At 45.1% G+C, this 11,460-nt stretch overlaps 1 pseudogene; it reads left to right on the top strand.

The window, feature by feature from the left end:
• The first annotated feature begins 10,916 nt into the window (after window positions 1-10,916).
• LOC136133367 (U6 spliceosomal RNA) lies at window positions 10,917-11,017 on the top strand (annotated as a pseudogene).
• Window positions 11,018-11,460: the final 443 nt, after the last annotated feature.

Raw genomic sequence — 11,460 nt, 5'->3', positions numbered from 1 at the left:
GCTATGTGAAATTTAACTCTTGTCACCACTAGAGGGCGCCCCTCCACTCACCCACATTATGGGCTAAAACTGAAGGCCCCCTCCTCCCAAAAGTCTCCGGGATTCTCCCAGAGACCTTTGTTTTTATGAGACCGGGAAACTTGGAATTTTAAATCTCACCCCATTGGGCTTGTTTCTTTGGTGGCCTTTGTACTTGTTACCTCTTTCACTTACCATCTGTGTCTCAGCTCAAATATCACCTCCAAAGAGAGACCTTCCTTCTCTGTTTAAAGTTGCCCCCGTTTCATGTTCTGTCCCCTCGCCCTGTTTTATTTCCCTTATAGTTCTGATCACTACAGTATCTGAAATCACTTAATTTATGTACTGACCTGTTTGTCTGTACTCTCCTCCCCCCGGCTCCCTCAGGAGATGAGTGTCTGAGAGCAAAGTTCCCCTCTGTTGAAATTACTTCCTTATCACCCAGGGCCTCTCACAGGATATGGCGCACCGGAGATTCCCAATAGGAACAGGTTCAATGAAAAAGATAATGAAATGTCCTTGGTTCTAAGAGCCCCCCAACTCAGAATTGGGTACACACAACGTTTTGAGGGCCTATGGGGCCTGAGGGAGGCTAGCAGGTCTGGAAGGGAAGAGCCTGGAAGCTGGGAGGAAAGATTTGCTGATTAAGGAGGAACAAAAGAGGTGGGAGTGGCAGCTCAGCAGGGGGCTTTGGGGTGGAGATGGGGCCAGGTTTCCTTTCTCAAGATCCTACATCATGTCCCTCCCACTCTGCTAATTCTGTGCGGTTTGAGTCCTACCATGTGCCCAGAGCAAAAGAAAAGAAAAACAAAAATACTATCAAGACTTGGGTTGGTGGCTTGGGAGAGGGGTGAGCATCTGGGCAATTCCTGTTTCCTGCTCTAGGGTCCTAGAGCCCTGAAGGGCCAGTGGTTAATAACTTTCCCCCACTATTGTTAGAGCTAGTCGTGGCCGTGAGATACACCTACCCCATTCCTAGCCCCTACTTAACAGAAACTGAGGCCCCAGAGAGAAAGCACCTTCCCAAAGAACACCAAACAAACCAGTGGAGAATGAGCCTTGGAACCCCAGCTACCCATCCCGGCAGTGCCTCCAAGCACCATGTATGGGTCCCCTTAGTGGCTAGAGGGTGTGTGCTCTCAGCCTTTTGGGGTTTGTATTTGAAAAAGCCAAATCGAATTTTTCAATCAACTCTGTGTATGAGGGTATAGAGATCCAGCTGAAGGGACTGCTGCAAACTGCTTCACCACTGTGGCCAGTGGGCACAGCCTGGGGCTGACCAAAGATGGCAGGAGCTGCCTTGGGAGGTAGCAAGCTCCCTATCACATGGGGTAAAAAAAAGATTTAGCACTTAAGTAGTACTTATGAATGACAGGCACTATTCCAAGTTCTTTATTAGTAAATAATTTATATACTTATTATAAATAAATATATTAATACAATAGAACAATTGATACATTTATTAAATACATTGTTATGTTAATATATCTATATTATCTTGTATTAAATATGTTAAATTATTTTGTTGTTTATTATTATTTTATTGTATTGAATATATTATATTGAACTCGAGAATTCCTTACAACAACCTGTTGTATTAATATCACCATTTGAAAAAATTGAAGTGTATTCGATTTACAATATTGTGTTAGCTTCAGGTGTATATCACCATTTTGCAGATGAGAAAAATGCACAGAGAGCCAGTAAGTAGTAGTACAGGACATTAAACCCAGTTGGTGGGTCTCTAGAGTCTGGGGCTCAACTACCACCAAAGTCACTCCTACCCCTGCATCAGAATCTCCAGAGGTATTTTTTTAAATGCAAGTTACTAAAACCCACCAAAACAGTTTAGCTTTAGCAAGTTTTTTGGGTAAAGTTTGAGAAGCACCAAACTAGATGAGCTTTAGTTTTTAAGTACTTTTAGTCTTCTGCAGTGGTTAAGGTTGGCTGTTCCCTTGGCCACTCAGTTGCAGTGTGACCTTGGGCAAACTACTTAACCTCTCTGAGCAACCAATACCCTTAGCAAAAATAAAGACATTACAAATACCTATTCATGGACCCTGGACACCCAGAGTCTGGACACCCCGTCACCTTCCCGAGGCAGATTTTAGGAGGGGTAAATCTGATGCCCAGCTGAAGAGGAAATCCCTTGCCTGTTCCTGCCCAAAATGGTCTCAACGAATTCCCCACTTTCAGTTTGAAAAGAGAGCATTCTGTCAGAGCCCATCATGGTTGCTTGCCTCTATTTCCTTCCCCCATCTCTGCCTTACCCTCTGATTGCTCTAGGTTTGAAACCCCTAAATTAATAATAATAAAAGAGCCATCGTCTCATTTATTTATATTTATTTATTATTTTTGGCTGTGTTGGGTCTTCGTTGCTGCGCGTGGGCTTTCTTTAGTTGTGGCGAGCGGGGGCTACTCTTCGTTGCAGTGCGTGGACTTCTCACTGTGGTGGCTTCTCTTGTTGTGGAGCACGGGGGCTTCAGTAGATGTGGTGCGTGGGCTCAAGTAGTTGTGGCTCGCGGGCTCTAGAGCGCAGGCTCAGTAGTTGTGGCGCACGGGCTTAGTTGCTCTGTGGCATGTGGGATCTTCGCGGACCAGGGTTCGAACCCGTGTCCCCTGCATTGGCAGGCGGATTCTTAACTACTGTGCCACCAGGGAAGTCCAGAGCCATCATTTCTTGAGCTCGTGCCTTTATAGACCAGTGCTTGTATACCTCTGGTGATGGGAAGTGCCCTCCTTCTGTACCAGTTATTTCTAAGAGTTCAAAAGTTCTCCTTCTATGGAGCTGGTACAGGCCTCCCTGTGACTCCTTCTATGTGTCACACAGAATGTGTGAAATCCCTCTGCTGCCCAGCCCTGTTGCCACCTCCACAGGACATCTGGAAGGCAGCATTAGTAAGTGATCCAGGGGCTTTCAGAGTCAAAGAATTGGGTGATGGAAGCAGGGGACTGGTTACAAGATTCAGAATTAGGGTTTGTGTTGATTTCAAAATGATTCTCTGTGCCTGAAGCTCAGAGACCATGTCCAGGGGAACCCCTGCCCTGCCTCCCTGCTCCCCAGGCCCTGGGCTTTTAGGGCTCACTCTTCTCCCTGGTCAGAAGCCGTTGCTGGGACTGTGCGTTTGTGCTCATGCCTTTTATGGTTAGTGCTTTTTCTGTCCTGGCTAAGAAATCTTTGCCAACCCCAAGGTCAGGGAGATATTCACCTATGTTATAAAATTTTTAAATGTAGATTTTTAAAAAGCTTTAGAGGGACCTCCCTGGTGGTCCAGCAGTTAAGACTCTGCACTCCCAATGCAGGGGGCCCGGGATCAATCCCTAGTCAGGGAACTAGATCCCGCATGCCCTAGATCCCACATGCATGCATGCTGCAACTAAGACCCAGCACAGCCAAATAAATAAATAATTTTTAAAAAGTTTTAAAAAGTGTAAAGCTTTAGAGTTTTTGCTTGTATGTTTATGTTTACGATCCATCTCAAACTGATTTTTGAGTGGAGTAAAATTTCCCCATTGAAATGTATGGATCATTCTGTCAAAAATCAAGTGACAATACGTGAGGGTCTGTTTCTGGATTCTCTATTCTATTCCATTGCTCTATTTGCTAATATACCAATATATACTTTCTTGATTACTCTAGCTTTAAAATGTGTTGAAGTCAAGTAGGTTAAGTCTTTCAACTTTGTCCTCCTTTTTCAAAATTGGTTTGGCTATACTAGGTACTTTACATCTCTCTCTATATTTTGGGGTAAAATGTTGGGATACATTTTGGAATACATACATGACTTGGGAATCATTGCACCTCTTAAAGGGGTGGGGTCTTCCTGGAAATCTAGCATCCTCCATTAGAAAAACATGTCCGGGAATTCCCTGGCAGTCCAGTGGTTAGGACTCTGCGCTTTCACTGCCGTGGGCCTGGGTTCAGTCCCTGGTCAGGGAACTAAGATCCCGCAAGCTGCGCAGAGCCGCCAAGAAAAAAAAAAAATAGGACCAACTAGGTCACACTGTAGAGACTGAGCACCTGGGTCAAGAAGGACTGTTATTAGTTAAATTGTGTCCCTCCCAGTACCTCGGAGCGTGATCTTATTTGGAAACAGGGTCTTTAGAGAGGTAACCAAGTTAAAATTACTTCATTACAGTGAGCCCTAATCCAATATGACTAGTGTGCTTATAAAAAGGGGAGATTTGGACACACAGGCAGGCCCAGAGAGAAGATGATATGAAGAGACACAGGGAGAAGATGGCCATCCACAAGCCAAGGAGTGCCTGAGGCTTCCAGAAGCTGGGAGAGAGGCCTGGGTCAGAACTTTCCATGGAGCCTTCAGAGGGACCACAGCCCTGCTGATACCTTGATTTCAGACTTCTGGTCTCCCAAAGCATGAGACAATAAATTTCTGGTGTTCTTGGCCACCCAGTTTGTGGTACTTTGTTACAGCAGCCCTAGGAAGCTCATATACTTACCCTAGAGTAAGTTGAGGTGGGATCTTCAGTCAGCCAAGGGACTTGAGTTCTAATAGGTTTATCAGGGAGTTGCAAGTGTGTTCAAGATGTCAGCAGAGATTAGAAAAAGACAAGCAGATTTTTGGAGCTGGGAGCTCCTCGAATCCCAGCTTTGTCAGTTTATAACTGTACCACTTTGGGCAAGCAACCCAACCTCTGTGAGCCCCACCTGTCAAATGGGAATAGTAATTAATGGGGTTTGGCAGAAAGGGCTGCTATGAGTGTTCCACAAAAGAACAGTTGTCTGGCACTGGGAACAATGCTCAATAAATGGTGGTTACTATTTTCCTTTTTGTGGGATGTGCTGTGCTCAAGGAGAGGGAATTGTTTCATTCTGAACCTGATGAATTGACTAATCTGTGAGTATTCACGAAAGGCAGAAAATCAGTGAGAATCCAACCAGGAAAAACAGATACTAGAATAGGGGAATTTATGCAAAGAATTGCTTCCTAGGTAATGGAAGAACCATGGAAGCACGCAAACAGGGGAGGGAGGGTAAAGAACCTACAGATTAGCGACAGCAGGAAGGCCAGTACCACCCCTGGGATTGGAGGGACCAAGGGAGGAGGTGGTGTTTCTGGTACCCAGGAAGGATTGAGGTCACCAGACAGAAGGTGGACCCACAGTGGGCCTGTCTGATGGGAGGTGGAGACTAGGAAATGTAGCTGCTACTGGAAATATTACCTGAGGCAGAGAGAGGGAGAAATACCCAGGCTTCTCCCTTCCTCCCGCCCACCAGGCTCCTATCACTGACTCCCATTGGTCAATCTATACAGGAAGTCAGTTGATTTGTCAGCCTGCAGAGGTTGGCCTTCCTGTGATACAGAGCTAAACAGAGGAAGGGCAAGGAATGGATTTGAGGGCAAACAAGCCCAGGCCCAACACTGGGGAGCTAGAGTTATATTTAATCTCTCTAAGCCTCAGATCCCCCATCTAGAAAATGGGGATAATGATATCTATGAGTATCTACTCACAGAATAGCTGACTGCATAAAACAAGACAACACAGAGAAACAGTTGAACCTGGTGCCTGCCACATAGTAGGCAGTACCCTGTAAATGTGAATGAATCATCTAGTTAGCTGTTTTCTGCTCAGAGGATGAAAGGGAAGAAGAGGACAGAGGCCTGGGAATAAACTCAAGGTACTGGAGCAATGCTGGTGCTAGTGATATTTTTATCTTGCAGACGTGCCCATCTGTCCTCTTTCTGTTCTAAGCTGGTGACTGTCATTCTCCTTTTAGAAACCCTGAGTCAGGGCTCGCCACACCAAGTTCAGGGTAGTCTCTCCGCTCCTTCAAAAGGACTTCAGTCCACTAGATTTTTAGTTGGTGTCTCTGCATCCAACTGCTGCCAAATGTTTTTACCTCCCCAGCCTGGGGTTGAGCTGTTTCCAGGATCGCTCTTTGTATAATTAAAAAGAAAAATAGAACAGCAGATGTTGCCAAATACGTATTTAAAGTGACACCCTGGGTTCAGGGAGTGAAAAATAAAAACATTTAAGGTTTAGATTAAAAGTCTCCATGCCCAGCTGTCTCCTGACCTTGGAATTTCTCCTCAGCCTGGCCGCCTTTAATCTCCTGCCCTAGCTTGTAAAAGCCTTTTAGACCGAGGGCATTTATTTCCCAAAGAACTATTCTAGCCTAATCACATAAAAATGCCCAGCATCCCAGGAACGGCTTGTCAAGTGCAATGTGGTTCTGCGGTTCTCTCCAGAGGCCCTGGAGAAGGTGAGGAAATTGGGGCTCTGATCACCCTAGGAGTCATCCCTGAGTCTTTGCTTCCCTTCACTGTGCCCTTTCTCCGCCACATCTAATCCATCAGGAAACCCAGTCGACTGTAGCCCTTCACATTTTCTTAAAATCTGAGCTCTTCTTGTGAGCATCACCTCTTCCATCTTATCCAGGCCACCATCATCGCTCGCTGAGAGGTCTGCAGTAACCTGCTCCCTGACGTCTCTGCTTCTAAAGCCATTCTGTAACAGCAACCAAAAAAAATCTTTCTAAAACAAATCTGACCCTGTCCCTTCTCTGGTTGTATTATTTTCCCACTGCTGCTGTAACAAACTACACAAATTTGGTGACTTAAAAACAGTACAAGTGTATTCTCCTACACTTCTGGAAGTCAGACGTCCAAAATGAATCATAAGGAGCTAAGATTAAGGTGATGACAGGGCTGGTTCCTTCTGGAAGCTCTGAGGAGAAGTCCATTTCCTTGCCTTTTTCAGCTTCTGTACTCCTTGCCTTGTGACCCCTTCCTCCTTCTTCAAAGCGTATTAGTCCACTCTCTGCTTTTGTTGTCATATTTCCTCTCTTGAGCCCTCCTGTCTACTTCTTAAAAGGACCCTCGTGTTTACATTAGGCTCATCAGGACAATTCAGGATAATCTCTCCATCTCAAGCTCCCCCCACTTTGCTACACGCCATGCAGGATCTTAGCTGCCCAATGAGGGACTGAACCTGTGCCCTCTGCAGTGGAAGCGTGGATTCTTAACCACTGTACCACCACGGGAAGTCCCTCAAGATTCTTGATCACATCTGCAAAGCCCCTTCTGCTGTCCACGGTAATGTATTCGCAGGTTCCAGGGATTAGGACGTGGATGTCTTCATGGGTCATTATTCAGCCCACCACGCCTGCTTAAAGCCCTCCAATGGCTTTGCATCTGAGTTAGAATAAAACACAAGCTCCCTACCCTTGAGAAAAGGTACGAGAAAGCTTCATCTGACCTAGTGCCTTCCTATTGCTCCAGCACCGTGCTCTGCCCCATCCCACCCCTTTTAGCTTACTTGCTTCTCACAGTTCTTCCTACAGCCAAGTCTACTCTTGTCTCAAGGTGTCTCTGCACATGCTGTTCCCTCTGCCTGATTGCGTTTCCCCCAGATCTTCACATGGCTGGCCACTTCCTCCCTTTTAGACTTTAGCTCAAGTCTAAAGAGACTTCTCAGAGAGGTCTTTCCCAGATTAATCCATCGCACCCACCACTCCCTGCTGTCTCTCATATCACCTAAGTATACTTAATGTCAACATAAGCACTTAATGCTGTTTTGTTGTTGTTGTTGTTTTTAATTTGTTTACTTATTTATTGTCTTATTTATTTATTTATTTAATTTATTTATTGCCTTTCTCTTCCATTAGAATGTGAGCAAATGAGAGAGAAAAACCCTTCCTTGCCTTGGTCGCTGCTGTATCCCCAGTGACTGGTACACAGTATCCTTGATAAATGTGTTTTGAATGGATGGATGGATGATGATGATGGTCTGGATGTCCAATTTGGTCTCAGGGCTTCAGTGTCCAGGATTCAGGCTCAGGATGGAGGCAGATGAGAAGGGCAGGAGGGTACTTCCTGTGTGCCAGGCCCTGTGCTAGTCTTTCCTTTATGCAATTCAACATTTATTGAACACCTACTGTGTGCCAGGGCTGGTGCAAGTTACTTATTCATGCATGATTTATTCAATTCTAGGAGCATTTGAGTGCCTACTGAATGCTAGGCAATGTACATTTAATAAGCCTCTACTGTATACCACCTGCCCCAAATTAGTGCCTGGGTACACAGTAGTTAAATAAATGTCTGAATCAATGAATGCCCTCAAGGAGTCCCCAATCTGCCTGCTAAAATGGCCTGTAAATAAATAACTCTAACACACAAAGATAAGCCTATAACATGGGTGTGTTCAGAGTGCAGAGGGGGCCCTTATCACCTTGTACTGGCAGATACCTTTCCCAGTCTTATCTTCTCACCTGGGAACTAGCTTTTTGAAGGTCAGGTAGACTCACCCCTTATTCACCTGCCTGTCCATCCCCTGGGCACCCAGGAAGGATCTTGCCTGTAGCACGTGCTCAATCAATGCCTGTTGTCTGATTACTGCTGATCCCCTACTGGCAGTTGTTCCTTCATTCATACCTCCGGCAAGAGGGCAGCAGCTCAGTCCTAACCCTGGTGCTGCTGGCAGTGAGCTGGGAGCCTCTGATAGGCTACCCACCCTCCCATTTGGCCTGACTTTTCCAGCCATCAGTGAAGGATTTGGTCTCCTTCCTTGGTGTAACTCCTTGCCTGGACTTCTATATAATCTATTCTTATAAAAATTCAGGCAATGCACAGAAATTGTTAAAGATTCAAATACTCACCATAAGGGATTCCCCTGGTGACCTAGTAGTTAGGATTCCAGGCTCTCACTGCGGTGGCCTGGGTTCAACCCCTGGTCGGGGAAGATCCCGCAAGCCATGCAGTGTGGCCAAAAACCAGGAACAAAACAAATCCTCACTATAGTCACAAGACTTTGCCTGATCTGACACTTTCCTTCCCTCCTTCCATTCTTCTTTTTTTAAAAAAATAGTGGTAAAGGGCTTCCCTGGTGGCGCAGTGGTTGGGAGTCCACCTGCCGATGCAGGGGACACGGGTTCGTGCCCCGGTCCGGGAAGATCCCACATCCCGCGGGGCGGCTGGGCCCGTAAGCCATGCACTGAGCCTGCGCATCTGGAGCCTAAAAAGTGGTTAAAAAAAAAAAATTGTGGTAAAATATACATAACATAAAATTTACCATTTTAACCATTTTAAAGTGTACAGTTCTGTGTCATCAAGTACATTCCCACTGTTATGCCACCATCACCAGTGTCCTTCCCTTCTTTTTTAATAATAATTTAAAAATTCACCATTTGCTCATTGTCTTTTATTGGGGTCTTACAGTTAATGATCAGTTCGTTTGAATATTTACAAAGATAACTTTAATAATGTACCAATTGTTTTGATAAGAAATGGCTAATGTGGAGTTTGGCATGGTAAAATGAAGTTGTGAAATTACTTTTTGGAGTTACTGGCATGCAAAGTAATAAAGATTGTGCCACGGTGAGCAAGTATAAAAATGAAGAAGAATACTATGCAGTTGTAAGCTTAAAAAAATAGGAAAAAAAATAGGAAATATATGGTTTAAAATAATAATATATTATTGTTATCAATTTAAGAACCAAAACTTTACCACTTTCACAGCAGCATTATTCACAATAGCCAAAAGGTAGAAACAATCCAAATGTCCATCAGTGGATGAATGGAAAAACAATGTGCTAGATACATACCATGGAATAGTATTCAGTCTTAAAAAAGAAGGAAATTCTGACACATGCCACAATATGGATGAAACTTGAAGACATTGTGCTCAGTGAAATAAGCCAGTCACAAAAGGACATATATGGTGTGATTCCACTTATGTGAGGTACCCAGAGTAGTCAAGTTCATAGAAATGGAAAACAGAATGGTAGCTTCCAGAGGCTGGGTGGATGGGGATTTGAGGAGAGTTATTTACTCATTAGGTGTAGAGTTTCTGTTTGGGATTGTTTGGGCTGAATGTTTACTTCCTCCTGAAACACTTTTTTTTTTTTTTTTTTTTTTGCGGTACACGGGCCTCTCACCGCTGTGGCCTCTCCTGTTGTGGAGCACAGGCTCCGGACGCGCAGGCTCAGCGGCCGTGGCCCACGGGCCCAGCCGCTCCGCGGCATGTGGGATCTTCCCGGACTGGGGCACGAACCCGCGTCCCCTGCATCAGCAGGCGGACTCCCAACCACTGCGCCACCAGGTAAGCCCTGAAACACTTTCTTTTAAATGAATTTATTTATTTATGGCTGCATTGGGTTTTCGTTGCTGCATGCGGGCTTTCTCTAGTTGCGGCGAGTGGGGCTACTCCTCGTTGCAGTGTGCGGGCTTCTCGTTGTGGTGGCCTCTCTTGTTGTGGAGCACAGGCTCTAGGCACGCGGGCTCAGTAGTTGTAGCTTGTGGGCTCTAGAGCGCAGGCTCAGTAGTTGTGATGCATGGGCTTAGTTGCTCCGTGGCATGTGGGATCCTCCCGGACCAGGGCTCAAACCCATGTCTCCTGCACTGGCAGGTGGATTCCTAATCACTGTGCCACCAGGGAAGCCCCTCCCAAAACTCTTATGTTGAAGCCCTAACCCCCAGTGTGATAGAATCTTTAGAAGGTGATTAGGTTTAGATTAGGTCGTGAGAGCAGGATCCTTATGATGGGATTAGTGCCCTTATAAGAGGGAGAGAGAGAGAAAGGTCCCTTTCCACACACATACCGAGGAAAGGCTCCACGAGCACACAGGGAGAAGGCAGCTGCCTACAAACCTAGAATTGAGTCCTCACTGGGAAATGAATCTGCTGGCACCTTGACCTTGGACTTCCCAGCCTCCAGAACTGTGAGAAATAAATGTCTGTTGTTTACGCCACTCAGTCTATGGAATTTTGTTATACTGGCCCAAGCTAACTAAGACAAGGATAATGAAAAAGTTCTAGAGTTGGATGGTGGTGACAGTTGCACAACAGTGTGAATGTACTTAATGTTACTGAGCTGTACACTTAAAAATGGTTAAATGATAAATCCTATGTTATACGTATTTTGCCACAATTAAAAAACAAAGTGCTCACCTCAGTCTACTAAAGTTGGAACAATACAAAGGTTGGCATGGCCACTACACAAGGATGACATGCATATCTGTGAAGTGTTCCACTAAAAAAAAAAAAAAGAAAACAAACAATAGTAACAAGAAAAACCCTAACATTACCAGCATTTCTCATTGAAATTCTCCATCGCCCCATCCCAATCTCCTCCAACTCACTCCCCAGAAGTAACTACTATCCTCAGCTTTGGATTTATCCTTTACTGTAACATTGCTTTTCTATATACACTGTTTACTTTGGCCTGTTTTTCAACTTTATATAAACTTTACTGTGTGCCTACTTCTGCAACTTGCCTTCCAGTTCAACATGTTTTGGTCAGAGTCTTCTTGTAGACACAAGGAGCTCTAGGTCATTCTTTTTCACTGCCACACAGTATTCCACCTTACGAGGTACCTGTCACAGGCTTCTTCGGAGCCTTTCCACCTCCCCTCTCAGGTGATTTCCTTTGGCCACTTGTTTCATCTTAACCATTAATTACTATGTTGACCGATTCTGCATG

The sequence above is a fragment of the Phocoena phocoena genome, chromosome 13 (genome assembly GCF_963924675.1).
Source record: "Phocoena phocoena chromosome 13, mPhoPho1.1, whole genome shotgun sequence".
Lineage (NCBI taxonomy): Eukaryota > Metazoa > Chordata > Mammalia > Artiodactyla > Phocoenidae > Phocoena > Phocoena phocoena.
The sequence above is the reverse complement of the archived record's forward strand: the minus strand, read 5'-3'. Positions and strand labels throughout refer to the sequence as shown.